Source organism: Globicephala melas, chromosome 3, assembly GCF_963455315.2.
Source record: "Globicephala melas chromosome 3, mGloMel1.2, whole genome shotgun sequence".
Taxonomy (NCBI): Eukaryota; Metazoa; Chordata; class Mammalia; order Artiodactyla; family Delphinidae; genus Globicephala; species Globicephala melas.
Window position 1 is genome coordinate 9,372,897 of NC_083316.1, and position 12,524 is coordinate 9,385,420.

At 42.4% G+C, this 12,524-nt stretch overlaps 1 protein-coding gene and 1 non-coding gene across 10 annotated transcripts in view; both read right to left on the reverse strand.

The window, feature by feature from the left end:
* CTNND2 (catenin delta 2) overlaps positions 1-12,524 on the reverse strand; it is a 930,830-nt gene that overhangs the window by 305,176 nt on the left and 613,130 nt on the right. The gene's annotated exons all lie outside the window — the stretch shown is intronic.
* On the reverse strand, positions 2,735-2,839 carry LOC115853265 (U6 spliceosomal RNA). The gene has a single exon (XR_004039493.2). It is a non-coding gene; the product is annotated as a U6 spliceosomal RNA (small nuclear RNA).

The following is a 12,524-nucleotide window of genomic DNA, read 5'->3' on the forward strand; positions in this document are numbered from 1 at the left end:
TGAATGAAGATGGACAGAGAAGACGCCCAAGGGCTGTGCCTGCAGTGGCCCTACACTGGTCATCCTACCTTCTCAATACACCGTCTTCTGGGACCTGACCCTCTCCTGGTCACCTTCTCTCACAGGCCCTTTCTCTGTCTCCTTTGCTGGCCTCTCTCATCGCTTGACCTCTAAATGGCGGCATCCCCAGGGCTCATCCCGCTTCTGTTCTTTTCTTTATCTTCACCCCCTGCCATAGTGCTCCCATCTCATATCATGATTTTAATCAGACTAGGGGTAGATTAAACTGATGATGAAATTTGTTGGATAATTACACTGGGGGTAAAAACGGCATTGGATTATCTTGGGCATCTGAGAAAGTATGGTTGCTTGATTCCGTACACAAATGCCTCTTGGGTTTACACTGCCAATCCAGAACTACCTGTCTTCCAGAACTGGCTACTGGAGCCTCTGCGACTCTGCCCTCAGACGTTTATGTGACATTTCACACTTAACGTGACCCAACGGTGACTGTGAAATTGCCTCCAGAACTGTTCCCCTCACCACCTCCGACATCTCAGTGAATGACAGCCCCAATCTCACAGCCGCCTGGGCCTAAAGCCTGCTTTGAGATGGCAGCCAAGTCTGTCTCCTCTACCTTCAAAATATACCTGTAACCTGAGCCCTCCTTACTCCCAGCCCTGCACCACACTGGCCTAAGACACCGCCATCTCTACCCCAGATTTCTGCAGCGGCCTCCTCAACAGCAAGCTTCCCTGCTTCGAATCTTGCCCCCGGAGTCTACTTTCAAGGTAGTCAGAGTGATCCACCCCAGAGCTAAGTAAGGTCCTGCCCTTCTGGTGCTCAATCCCTTTGGTGCCTCATCTCACACGGAGGAAGAGACCCAGCCACACTCAGTTCAAAAGTCTGGTGTCTTCTATTCTGTAACTTATATCTGCTTTCCCCTCCCCCTTATCTCTATAAGCGGCACTTATTGTAAAGTTCAGATACTTACAATCCAGAAATAGCTTACTGCATATGGAGAGGGACACACAGAGGCCAGCCAGTATTGATATCAATGTACTAAAAGCAGACCAGTATCATGGGTGGAATAATAGATGTCTTAGTCTACTCAAGCTGCCTTAACAAAGGACCACAGACTCAGTGACTTAAACAGCGGACATAATTTGTCACAGTTCTGGAGGCTGGGAAGTCTAAGGTCAGGGTGACACCTTGACTGGGTTCTGGTGAGGGCTCTCTTCCTGGCTTGCAGACAGCAGCCTTCTCACTGCATCCTCACAGGGTGGGGAGAGAGAGAGCTCTGGTATCTCTTCCTCTTTCACAAAGACACCTGTTCCATCAGACCAGGGCTCCACTTATGACCTCATTTAACCTAATTGCCTCTTCAAAGGCTCTGTCTCCAAATACAGTCACATACAGGGGGGTTTAGGTTTCAACATATACATTCGGGGAGACATGATTCAGTCCACAGCAATAGGTTAAAGTGTCTACTTGCATGTTTCTCTCTTACACACTCTGTTACAATCACCAAATGCTTTCAGTTGTGTCCTTTGGGTCTCTTCCTTCCCCCTAGTTTTTTTTTTTTTTTTTTGTGGTATGCAGGCCTCTCACTGTTGTGGCCTCTCCCGTTGTGGAGCACAGGCTCTGGACGCACAGGCTCAGCGGCCATGGCTCACGGGTCTAGCCGCTCCACGGCATGTGGGATCTTCCCGAACCGGGGCACGAACCCGTGTCCCCTGCATCGGCAGGCGGACTCTCAACCACTGCGCCACCAGGGAAGCCCCCCCGCTAGTTTTTGTCTGAAGGTTTCATTCTGCCCCAACCCTGAATATTCTATTAACCAGCCCAGTCTCCTCCCTCTGCAGACCCCCAGCCCCCTTCAATTGTGTGTCTTCAACTCCCAGGACACAGCAATGAGCAAACAGGAATGCATGTGGATGGTGTTGGCTGGAGAAAGGCTTGCTCTGCATTACCCAGAGAGTGGTGGCCAACAAGCAACAAGAATATCAGGATTTATCCTCTTTAAAATAGTACCTACTGATTACCACATGTGAAATCCTCAAGATAAATCAGAATTAATGAACGTGTAGCTAGTTGACTGCAAAAAAAATTGTATCAAACATTTTATCTTTTTAGCCCTTTAATAGCAGCTCTTTTCTCCTTGGGGCAAATGTTTTCTTCACCTTTCAGAAATAATTACACAAGCCCAGTGAATTCCGGAGGAGATAAGTTCAGTGAGGGAAAGGAAAGGTCATGTATGTTTACATTACTGGCTAGAAGCCACGTGTTAGGAGAAGTTCAGAAAATCCACCAGCTTTTATAAAATGTTCCCTTTAACTGACTGGCATTGTTACCCCATGAAAGGTGTTAGTGCTACTGAAATCATTCAATCATAGGAAACAGCAACCATGAAGTAACAGGAAACGAATGGCCAATAGCAAACACTTGAAGGATTGTACAAATGAAGTCAAACCTTGGAGACTGAATCTGTTTTCCTATTGCATGTATTAGTTTGCAAGAGCCGCCATAACAAAATACCACAAACTGGGTGGCTTAAAAAATGAGCATTTGTTTTCCCACAGTTCTAGAGGCTGAAAGTCCAGCCAAGGCCAAGGTGTCAGCAGATCTGGCTTCTCCTTCTTCTTCTTTTTAAATTGAGGTAACACTGTTTTATGTAAGTTTATGTGTACCTTATAATTTGACTTCTGGTTACACGACAGTATGCTCACCACCAAAAACTATTCAATGCTTCATGAATTTGCAAGGGTATCCTTGCCCAAGGGCCACGCTAATCTCTGTATCCTTCCAGTTTTAGTATCTATGCTGCTGAAGTGAGCACAGGGTTGGTTTCTTCTGAGGCCCCTCTCCTTGGCTTGTAGATAGACGTCTTCTCTCTGCATCCTTACATGGCCTTTCTTCTGGGTCTGTGCATCCCTGGTGTTTCACGTTCCAATTTCCTCTTCTTCTAAGAACACCGATCCTACTGGATTAGAGCCCACCCTAATGACCTCATTTAAACTTAATCACTTCTCAAAGACCCTATGTCCAAATGCAGTCACATTCTGAGATCCTGGGGGGTACGTCCTCAAAGCATGAATCTGGGGGGACACAATTCAGCCCATAACATAGTGCCTAACAAATACTCCAACACTTAGTAATTTGAAACAACAATCATTTATTCTGCTCACAAATCTAATGGCACAGGGCTCAGCAGGGACCGATCATCTCTGCTCCAGGTTGTGTAATGTGGGGAGACTCAGCTGGGGTTGGAGAATCCTGTCTTCAGATGGTTAATGACCACGGCTGACAAGCTGGTGGGGTTGGCTGTGAGCTGGGCACTCAGCGTGGGGTGGGGGTTATGGGCTAGAGATCTCAGTTCCATCAGCAGCAGTAGTCAATGTTCTTAGATGCTCAAGAGGTGGCAAATCAAGCCTTCTGCCTGATGTTTCTAACCTTTCTACACCAACACCCAGTGGGGTGACGGGCATGAAGCAGATATTAAACGAATACTGAACTGTTTTTGTTTTTTAATAGACTTTGTTTTTTAGAGAGTTTTAGGTTCATTAGCAAAACTGAGTGGAAGGTACAGAGATGTCCTCTACGACCCCTGCCCCCACCCCTGCATAGCATCTCTGGTTATCAACGTCCCCTCCAGAGTGGCAGCATTTGTTACAAACGTTGAGGCAATGCTGACACATCATAATCACCGAAAGTCCACAGTTTACACCCGGGTTCACTCTGGATGATGTACAACCTATGGGTTTCGACAAATGTATAGTGACATGTACCCACCATTAAACTATCATACCAATTAGTTTCAGAGCCCCCAAAATACTGATTTTTAAATCACCAAAGAAGGTATACTTGATAGGGACACTCAAGAGGGTTGGGCATTGGTACACTACTCTCCCTCCTAGAAAGAAATACCTGATTTGGGGAATGTTATGAGCCAGAGAATCATGTGTCCTTTCAAAAAGCACTCTTTTAAAAGCACCTATTAAAAAGTGGTGGACCTAGAGACTGTCATACAGAGTGAAGTAAGTCAGAAAAAGAAAAACAAATATGGTATATTAACGCATATATGTGGAATCTAGAAAAATGGTATAGATGATCTTATTTGCAAAGCAGAAATAGAGACACAGACGTAGAGAAAAAATGTATGGACACCAAGGGGGGAAAGGAGGAGGGTGGGATGAATTGGGAGATTGGGATTGACATATATACACTACTGATACTATGTATAAAATAGATAACTAATGAGAACTGACTGTATAGCTCAGGGAAAACTCTACTCAATGCTCTGTGGTGACCTAAATGGGAAGGAAATCCAAAAAAGAGGGGAGACAGATATATATATATATATATATATATATATATATATATATATATATATATATATACTTTGCTGTACAGTAGAAACTAACACAACACTGTAAAGCAACTATACTCCAATAAAAATTAATTAAAAAAATAAAATAGATAACTAATAAGGACCTACTGTATAGCACAGGGAACTCTACCAAATACTCTTTAATGACCTATATGGGAAAAAAAATCTAAGAAACAGTGGATGTATGTATATGTATAACTGATTCACTTTGCTGTACACCTGAAACTAATACAACACTGTAAATCAACTCTACTCCAATAAAAAATATATTAAAAATGAAAAAAAAAAGTGGTTCTAATAAGCTTCAAGCCCCCATTGTGGTCTTGGTTTATGGAGGACCAGTAGTGACGACCTGAAGCCAGCACTCCCAGGCGCCCACTTTTATGGTATGACTGTTGTGTCTTCCAAGGTGCTAGGAATCAACATTGACTTAGGGCACCCAGGTGGGTGTGACTTAATCTCTTTTTGAATCGGTTAATTGTGATAAAAAGTAGACTTTCATGGGCTTCCCTGGTGGCGCAGTGGTTAAGAATCCACCTGCCAATGCAGGGGACATGGGTTCGAGCCCTGGTCCGGGAAGATCCCACATGCTGTGGAGCAACTAAGCCCGTGCACCACAACTACTGAGCCTGCGCTCTAGAGCCCACGAGCTACAACTACTGAGCCCACGTGCCACAACTATTGAAGCCCACACGCCTAGAGCCCGTGCTCTGCAACAACAGAAGCCACCACAATGAGAAGCCCACACACCACAATGAAGAGTAGCCCCCGCTTGCCACAACCAGAGAAAGCCCGTGTGCAGCAATGAAGAACCAACACAGCCAAAAAATAAATAAATTTAATAAATTTTAAAAAGTAAGTAGACTTTCATGAATTTCATGAATAGTGGACTTGCATTTAACACTTATAGAAGAATGAACCATGAGTAAATGTAATACTGACAAATTATTACTTTTAAATTTTTAATTGCTATATAGATTTAACTACAACCTTAACTAACAACAATTAATATCACTGCTACTGTGCCCTCCAAGTACTAATAGGTCTTTGCCACAGAACTTTTACTCACAACATAGGAAACTCATGTTAAAACTTGTTGCAATCTAGCATTTTTTTCTCCTCAGATCTTTGTAAGATGAAAGAGTGAAAAATGAAGTCCCTGGAGCCAACCTAACAAGCTCACCTGATTTAATCTTCAATGGATGGTCTTAAAATCCTCCAAAAATGTGGTTACCTTTACAATTTTCTTCTTTTTTCCACAGTCTCTTAGGAATTTCCCACCCGCTGACCTCCTCATCCACTCCTTGGCTATAAATAACGACTATTTCTTGGATTCAGGATTGAGCTCAGGTCTATATTGGGGTCTCCTTGCCCCGTTGCAGTAATTCCTGAATAAAATCTGGTTTTGCCACTTTAATTGCTGTCCAGCTCTGGTTCTCTTTGACAGGCCCCAGTCTAAAAGTTTTCCTGAACAAGAACAGAGGAAGACCAAAGCTCACAGGTACATCTGATGCCTGACTCTTGGTACGATCTCACCTATGCTTATTAACCTTCCCACCTGCCATATGCATCTCCCCTCTGCCCACCCACCGAATTAGCGAGGAATGCCTTCTATTTGGTGAGCAGTTTTGCAGTTACAGACTTCATGTATCTGTATCCTCTGAATTTCACAACATTCCTTTGAAAAAGAAATGACTATTCTTGCTAGTATTTCCTTTTGTTGTTCAAGCATGTAGCAGAAGAAAAGAATTAAATTGGGCCTAAAAACAACGACTGAAGTATAAAGTGGCCATTGGTATGTATGGATTAAATCAAAAGACACTATCTTAGAATTCGTCTGTAATGGTTAGAATTGGAAAGTCACATAATGGGTAATAAGTTTTTTAGTCTCTGATTCTGTTACCAAATAAAATCTATATTGCTTGTAATACTCCTCTAGTATGCTTTTTTTCCTTTGCAATGTATTCTTATGCATATCATTATTATTTAATTTTTGGATGACTTGCATTGTCCATCCTTGAATTTTAGGAAATATTGGAAATATTAGGACATTTAAGAACTTTAGGAAATACTGAAAGGTAGGTGCTTCAGAGCATTAGGGAAGAACACAGCTTACACCCTTTGTGCAATGTAAGGTCACAACCACTTTGGGTTTCAAAAGACAGTTTTTGAAGTGGATACACTAGTCTGACAGCCAGAGTGTATTCATTGGAAGAAGGGACAGAAAAAAAAGCCTTTTGGAATGCTACACAAAAACTTGGCTTTGTAAATCAAACACAAGCCTGGTTTAGAGAAGTTACTGAGAGCCACAGAACCGGGAGGAACACAAGTTGACATCATGCCAGGAAGAGACCAGAACTCTCTCTGGACAGGAAAAAGAGTTCTAGAAAAGACTAGAGGAGAAAACCAGTAGGATATGGAGGCTAGTGTGAGGTGCTAGACCGTTCTTTCTGCCCCTTAGGTTTAGGGACCCAAAAAGAGGGGGATTTTCCCCTCTGCCCTCCAGGGAGGAGTAGCCAGGTGGCCATTCTCCAAGGACTGGGTATGACAGCAGTAGAACTGGTGCCTTTGAGCAGGGGGGCCTGAGATAAAGCTCCGTCCTCTTGATCCATCCCTCCCCTCCCCTCCCCTCCCAACCTGGGTCCTCAGTAGTTCCTATGAGCCCTGGGCTCTCTCCTGCTGCCCACAGGAATGAAGAAGGTAGTTGGGAACTGAAAGCCAGGGTGTATTTCTGGGAGTGGGAGGGGAGGCAGACCTGTACATATATGTTAAACACAACGTGGTTTTAAAAATCTTTACGAATACACACCATGATGTAAGTGTTAATAAGAGAGCATAGGTGGATGCCGATAAATAATGTGATGCCACATTATAAAGTCAGAGGTAATATTACAAATCAGAGGGGCCAAAGGTGCTGGAAAAATAAGGGCCTTTCCAAAAACTGATATTAATATGAAAAATAAAATAAAATTAAATCCCTACTTCACGCCATACACAACAAGTTCAAGATCCATTAGAGAACAAATCTGAAGAATTAAATCTTAAATATTTTAATAAGAAAATAAAGGAGACTGATACTATGAACTTAGCTGAGGGGAGGATTTCTTAGACATAGGAAGAACAAAATTTGAATACATTAAAATTTAAAAGCAAAAAAAAAAAAAAACCCATTAAGAGACGTCATAAGTTGGGAGAATATATTAGAATCAAGATAACATCAAGAATGTATAAATATCTCCTATTTTTATTAATAATGGTTTTCCTTTATTGAACACCAAGCCCATTTAAGTACTGTACGTGTTGTAATTTATTAAGAACATACAACTCTAACAAGGTAGATAATTATATTAGTCTCATTTTAAAGATTAAGATAAACCACAGGTAATCAAGATTAAATTTGTACAAGAGCGCACAATTAGAGGTGTGGGATCTACAGGCAGGTAATAGTCTCATCTAAAAAATACCTTCAGGTGCTGGTTCCAGCACCCTCACTCTTAATCCAATAGTAAAATGGGAAAGTGTGTGAACAGGCATTTCTCAGACAACTAACGACTCTGAAGATGCTAAACTTCAGGGATAACTGAGGAAATGCAAATTGAAACAACAGACCCATCAAATTGGCAAAGATTTAAAAGGCTGACAATACCAAGAGTTGGCACATATGGGGTGAAACAGGAACTGTTGTTAACTGATAGTGAGAACGTCAACTGGCACAACCATTTCAGACGACAATGAAAGGTAGCTCTTAAATTTGAAGATGCACATCCCTCTGGTCCAACAATTTCAAAGGACACACATACAAAGACAGTCTTTACTTGCTAAATGTTCACCAAGAAGAGTGTGGAAACCATCTAAATATCTACCAATCAGAGAACGGATAAATACATTGCAGTCTATGCATGCCATGGGATACGACAAAGCAGAAAAATGCATGAAGTATGTATACATATATTTATGTGGATAAATCTCAACAAGGTTGAGTCACAAAAGCAAGGTTTAGGTGGATCTATAAATCCATATCTATATCTATGTAGTATGATGCTGTTATGGTTAATTTTGTGTCAACAGGGTACTCAGATATTCGGCTAAACATTATCCCAGATGTTTCTGTGAAGGTATTTTTTAGATGAGACTAACTTTCAATTCAGCAGACTTTGAGCAAAGCAGATTGCTCTCCATAATCTGGGTGGGCCTCATCAAATCAGCTGAAGGTCTGAAAAGAAAAAGATTGACTTTCTGGGAAGGAGAGGGAATTCTGCCAGCAGACTGCCTTTGGACTCAAATCACAACTCTTCCCTGGGTCTTCAGCCTGATGACCTACCCTGCAGAATTTGGATTTGCCCACACTTCACAATTACATGAGCCAATTCCTGAAATAAATCTCTCTTTATCTATACATCCTGTTGGCTCTGTTTCTTTGGAGAAGCCTGACTTATAGAGATGATGATATAAATGTCACAAACGCACAGAACAGTTTATGGACACACATATGTGAATGACATTCCTAGGTCTGTACGGTAATGTCCTGCTTATTTCTCAGTGTAATAAACAGTGGGCCATACACAACCTTCATGGCACTGCGGAGGATGGTTTAAAATTCCCATTAACATGCAAGAAGTGCTGGGGGACAGACAATTCCGAGAGTTGCTTTTCAAGTGAGTTTTATTTTTCAGGAAAGTGAATATGCCTCATTTTCCAGCATGAGACTAAGATGACTGGATTTTCCTCAACTATAATTTAAATCATTGGACCAGTTCTAAAAACTGTACTGAAGTGTTATATCAGAATAAAAACTTCACATCAATCAATTGATACAGTCAGTGCAAATTACCCATTTTCCTGGGCTGTCGTTTCTATTTATTTTTTTATTTTGTAACAGAAAATAATTTATCTGCCAATGTGTATTATACTTTACAATGTGTTTTTTCATTATGAATTAGACAAAAATATGCTGTGATGGTTTCTGGACCATGTCAGACATCATTCAGATAGGACACAAATAATTCAATGCATTCTAAGTTATTATGTTACTGTAGGCAGATTCATGGCTGCAGGTCATTTCTCTTTTTGCATGAAACATTATGCCAATATTTCAAGGTGATGTGGCATGGGAACCACCTGCTGCATATTTAAAGCCCTATGAGATCAGAATTCCAAAAGAAACACAAATACTAAGTGACACTAATATATTAAAAATCATCTACAGTCATATTCTTGTTTTTGTATAGAAACAGCTCATAAAATGTTTTCTAGTGTGCCTTCAAGAAATTTCTTTAAAGATGACTCAGAAAAAACAATTGCTAATTAATTTTAACACCATGTCAATTTTGCTAATAAAATTCTAATTAAAATCCTTGTGATGTAAATCAGTCCTTCTTTGTGTGTGTATGTGTGTTATTATACAGGCTGTCAGCCATCAGATACTTATTAAGTTTACATGAACCTATAGAATGGGCTTGGCTGTATACAGATCTTTTGACATATCTAGTTCTGCCTGCCATAAGCATTGGGCAAATTAATGGTGATAGTCTAATATTTAAGGTACCATGGAGGTAGGCTAATTGATGCTCATTAGGAAAATGAAATATCCTGGGAGGCAAGAAGGGACTGAGGGGTAAGAACTAGCTTTTTTAAAAAGAGTCAGAAACAGTGGATAGGGCAATTTGGACATTATCATATTTCAGGCTGATTATACGCGATTGTATAATGAAAAATATATAAATCTACAGCAACTTCTATGCTGTAAGATATAAGTGTTCCTTTGGGGGGGGGGATGTTCTGGACATTGTAACTTCAGACGCTGCTAAATGTGGAAACCCCAGCAAAGCAAGTATGTCCATTTCGGTCCCTACTACTTGCCTGGCCCTGTGCTAGGTTCTGGGAACACCACTAAATAAGACACAGACACGGCTTTAAAGCAGGATGCTTGCCTGGCAGGGACAGAAGCAGTAAGCCAGAAAGTGTAGTACAGAGTGTGTTGGGCTATAAGGGGCACCTCATCCAGGCTGAGAATCAAGGAGAGCTTCCTGGAAGAGATGGCTTTTGAGCACAGTTCTAAATGTCACGGTTGTTGACAAAGAGGGGGCAGGAAGGCATTTCACATAGAGAAGCAGCGTTGCCTAAAGGCTCCTAAATGAGAGACAGCAGGTTCACTGGGGATTGATATCGATCGTCTGTGGGTGTAGCTTAGCACTGCAGTAGAGGGGTGTTAATAAAAGAGAAGGCTGCAACGAGAAACAGGAATAAGATCATGACTGAGCTTGTTGCCCATCAAACAGGATTTTATGTTGAAAATTCTCCTCTTCTATTTGTAAATGAATTTGCAAGGCAGCAATGGCTCTTGTGTGGTAGAGAAGTAACAGGCTCCCAAGTTGCCACCCTCATCGTGTAGGAAGAGAATAGATGGGAAAAGGGCCTGACACCTCCAAAGAGCAAACACTTATTTCGATGATCAGGTAGCGAAGTGGATGGCGAAGTGTTTATCTTTACATCCACAACAGCAATCAGCTCAAGACATCATCTTGTCATGGGTCCCAGGAGACATGGAGGGCTAATTAGGGTAACGAAAACCTCCTGCTTCTCCACTACGTGTGTGCAATTAGTCAAACCATCTATGCCTAAAAAAGTGAACTCTGGGAAACCACACATGGCACATATTTGCTTTATGAATCTGACAAGTCTATAATTAGGATTTCGACACTTCTAAATTCCACTGAGGTTCCAAGAAAATGTTGAAACCTGATAAAAGCAGAGGCACACACGAAGGCACTAAATCTTCTCTACGTTTATGGAAACACCTGGGTTCGAATCCTCATTTCCTAATAGACCAGCCTGATACACGTGTGCTCTGGAAAAGCTCATCTCAATATGGGCCTCTTCTCCATGAGGGGCCAGAGTTCTTGGTGATTTATCCTTCCCGTTGTCAGCATCTGCAATTCCCAGGCTGCCTTTACTACTGGATTCCTAAGTGATGAAAAGCCAGGGATGTAAATGAACCTTTATGTTCAGCCTTCTTCCAAGAGACATAAATAATTCAAGCGAGACAGAAAGAATGTTTCTTTTGTGTAAAAAACAAATAATTTTCACTTGTAAATACAGTTTTCTAATACTACAAAAAGGTGGACCCTCCAGGGAGTATCAGATAAATTAGTCCAACTGAAGAAGAACAAGCCAGAAAGTTTGCAAACTAAAATCCGCGGTGGGGTCAGTGTGGCGATCCTAGAAGGAGCAGGCTGTGTTAGGACTCAGGATGCTGGACTCCAGTCCCCTTTTGTTATTTCACTAGATGAAAAGCACCCGAATCCAAATCGTGTGACAGACATGAGAGCCATACCGGGCAGAGCAGAAGCTTCTTGGTGTCTCATGGCCCACCTCTAATCTCAGCCACTGCTGCCGGGGACGTTTCTCTGTGAGTTCAGATGACACAGCAGTATCTGCCATGGTCTTGTACTTTCTGCCTGGGGCCGTCACCAAAACCACGGCGGCCCACTTGGCTGCAAGTAAGCACAGCCCAGAAGCGCAGGGAAGTTAATGAGCCCAGGCAACCCACAACCAATGAAAGCTGGCGGATAAACAGCCCACCTCCCCGGACCACTAGGGGAAGCATTCGTCTGCTTCCTAGAATTCAACCCCTCACTCAGTGCCAAAGGCAGTGACCTTGATGGTCAATGCTTAGGTTATTTTCCCTCCTTCCCTGACTCACTCTCCCGCTTGCGTCCAAGTCTTTGTCTCAGGTGTGGCTTTTAGGGGTCCCAACTTTGGCCAGCGCTAAAGAAGAGAGATCTCCAAACTGGTCTGAATCGCCAGATTGCTTGGTGAAAGCAGGGCGCTTGGGGGGAAGAAGGAGGACAAGTCCAGCTGAGGTACCAGCAGGAGGTGAGCCGTGGGCCTGTGCGGTAATGAGATGCCGAGATGCTGGCCTGAAGGTGGTCAGGAGTCACCTTGGCCGGAGCATCCATCTGGAATTCTAAGAATCCTGCTGTTTCCCAAGCAGCTGAGCCATCCGCTGACCTCACTTCCGCTGGGACACAGTGCCCAGACCACTACTGGTTTCGCCACTTTTTTCCTGTAACCTTTGCTAAGAAATACATTTTGCTCGGCAGCCAGAGCTTATGTACATGTACACAAGTACATA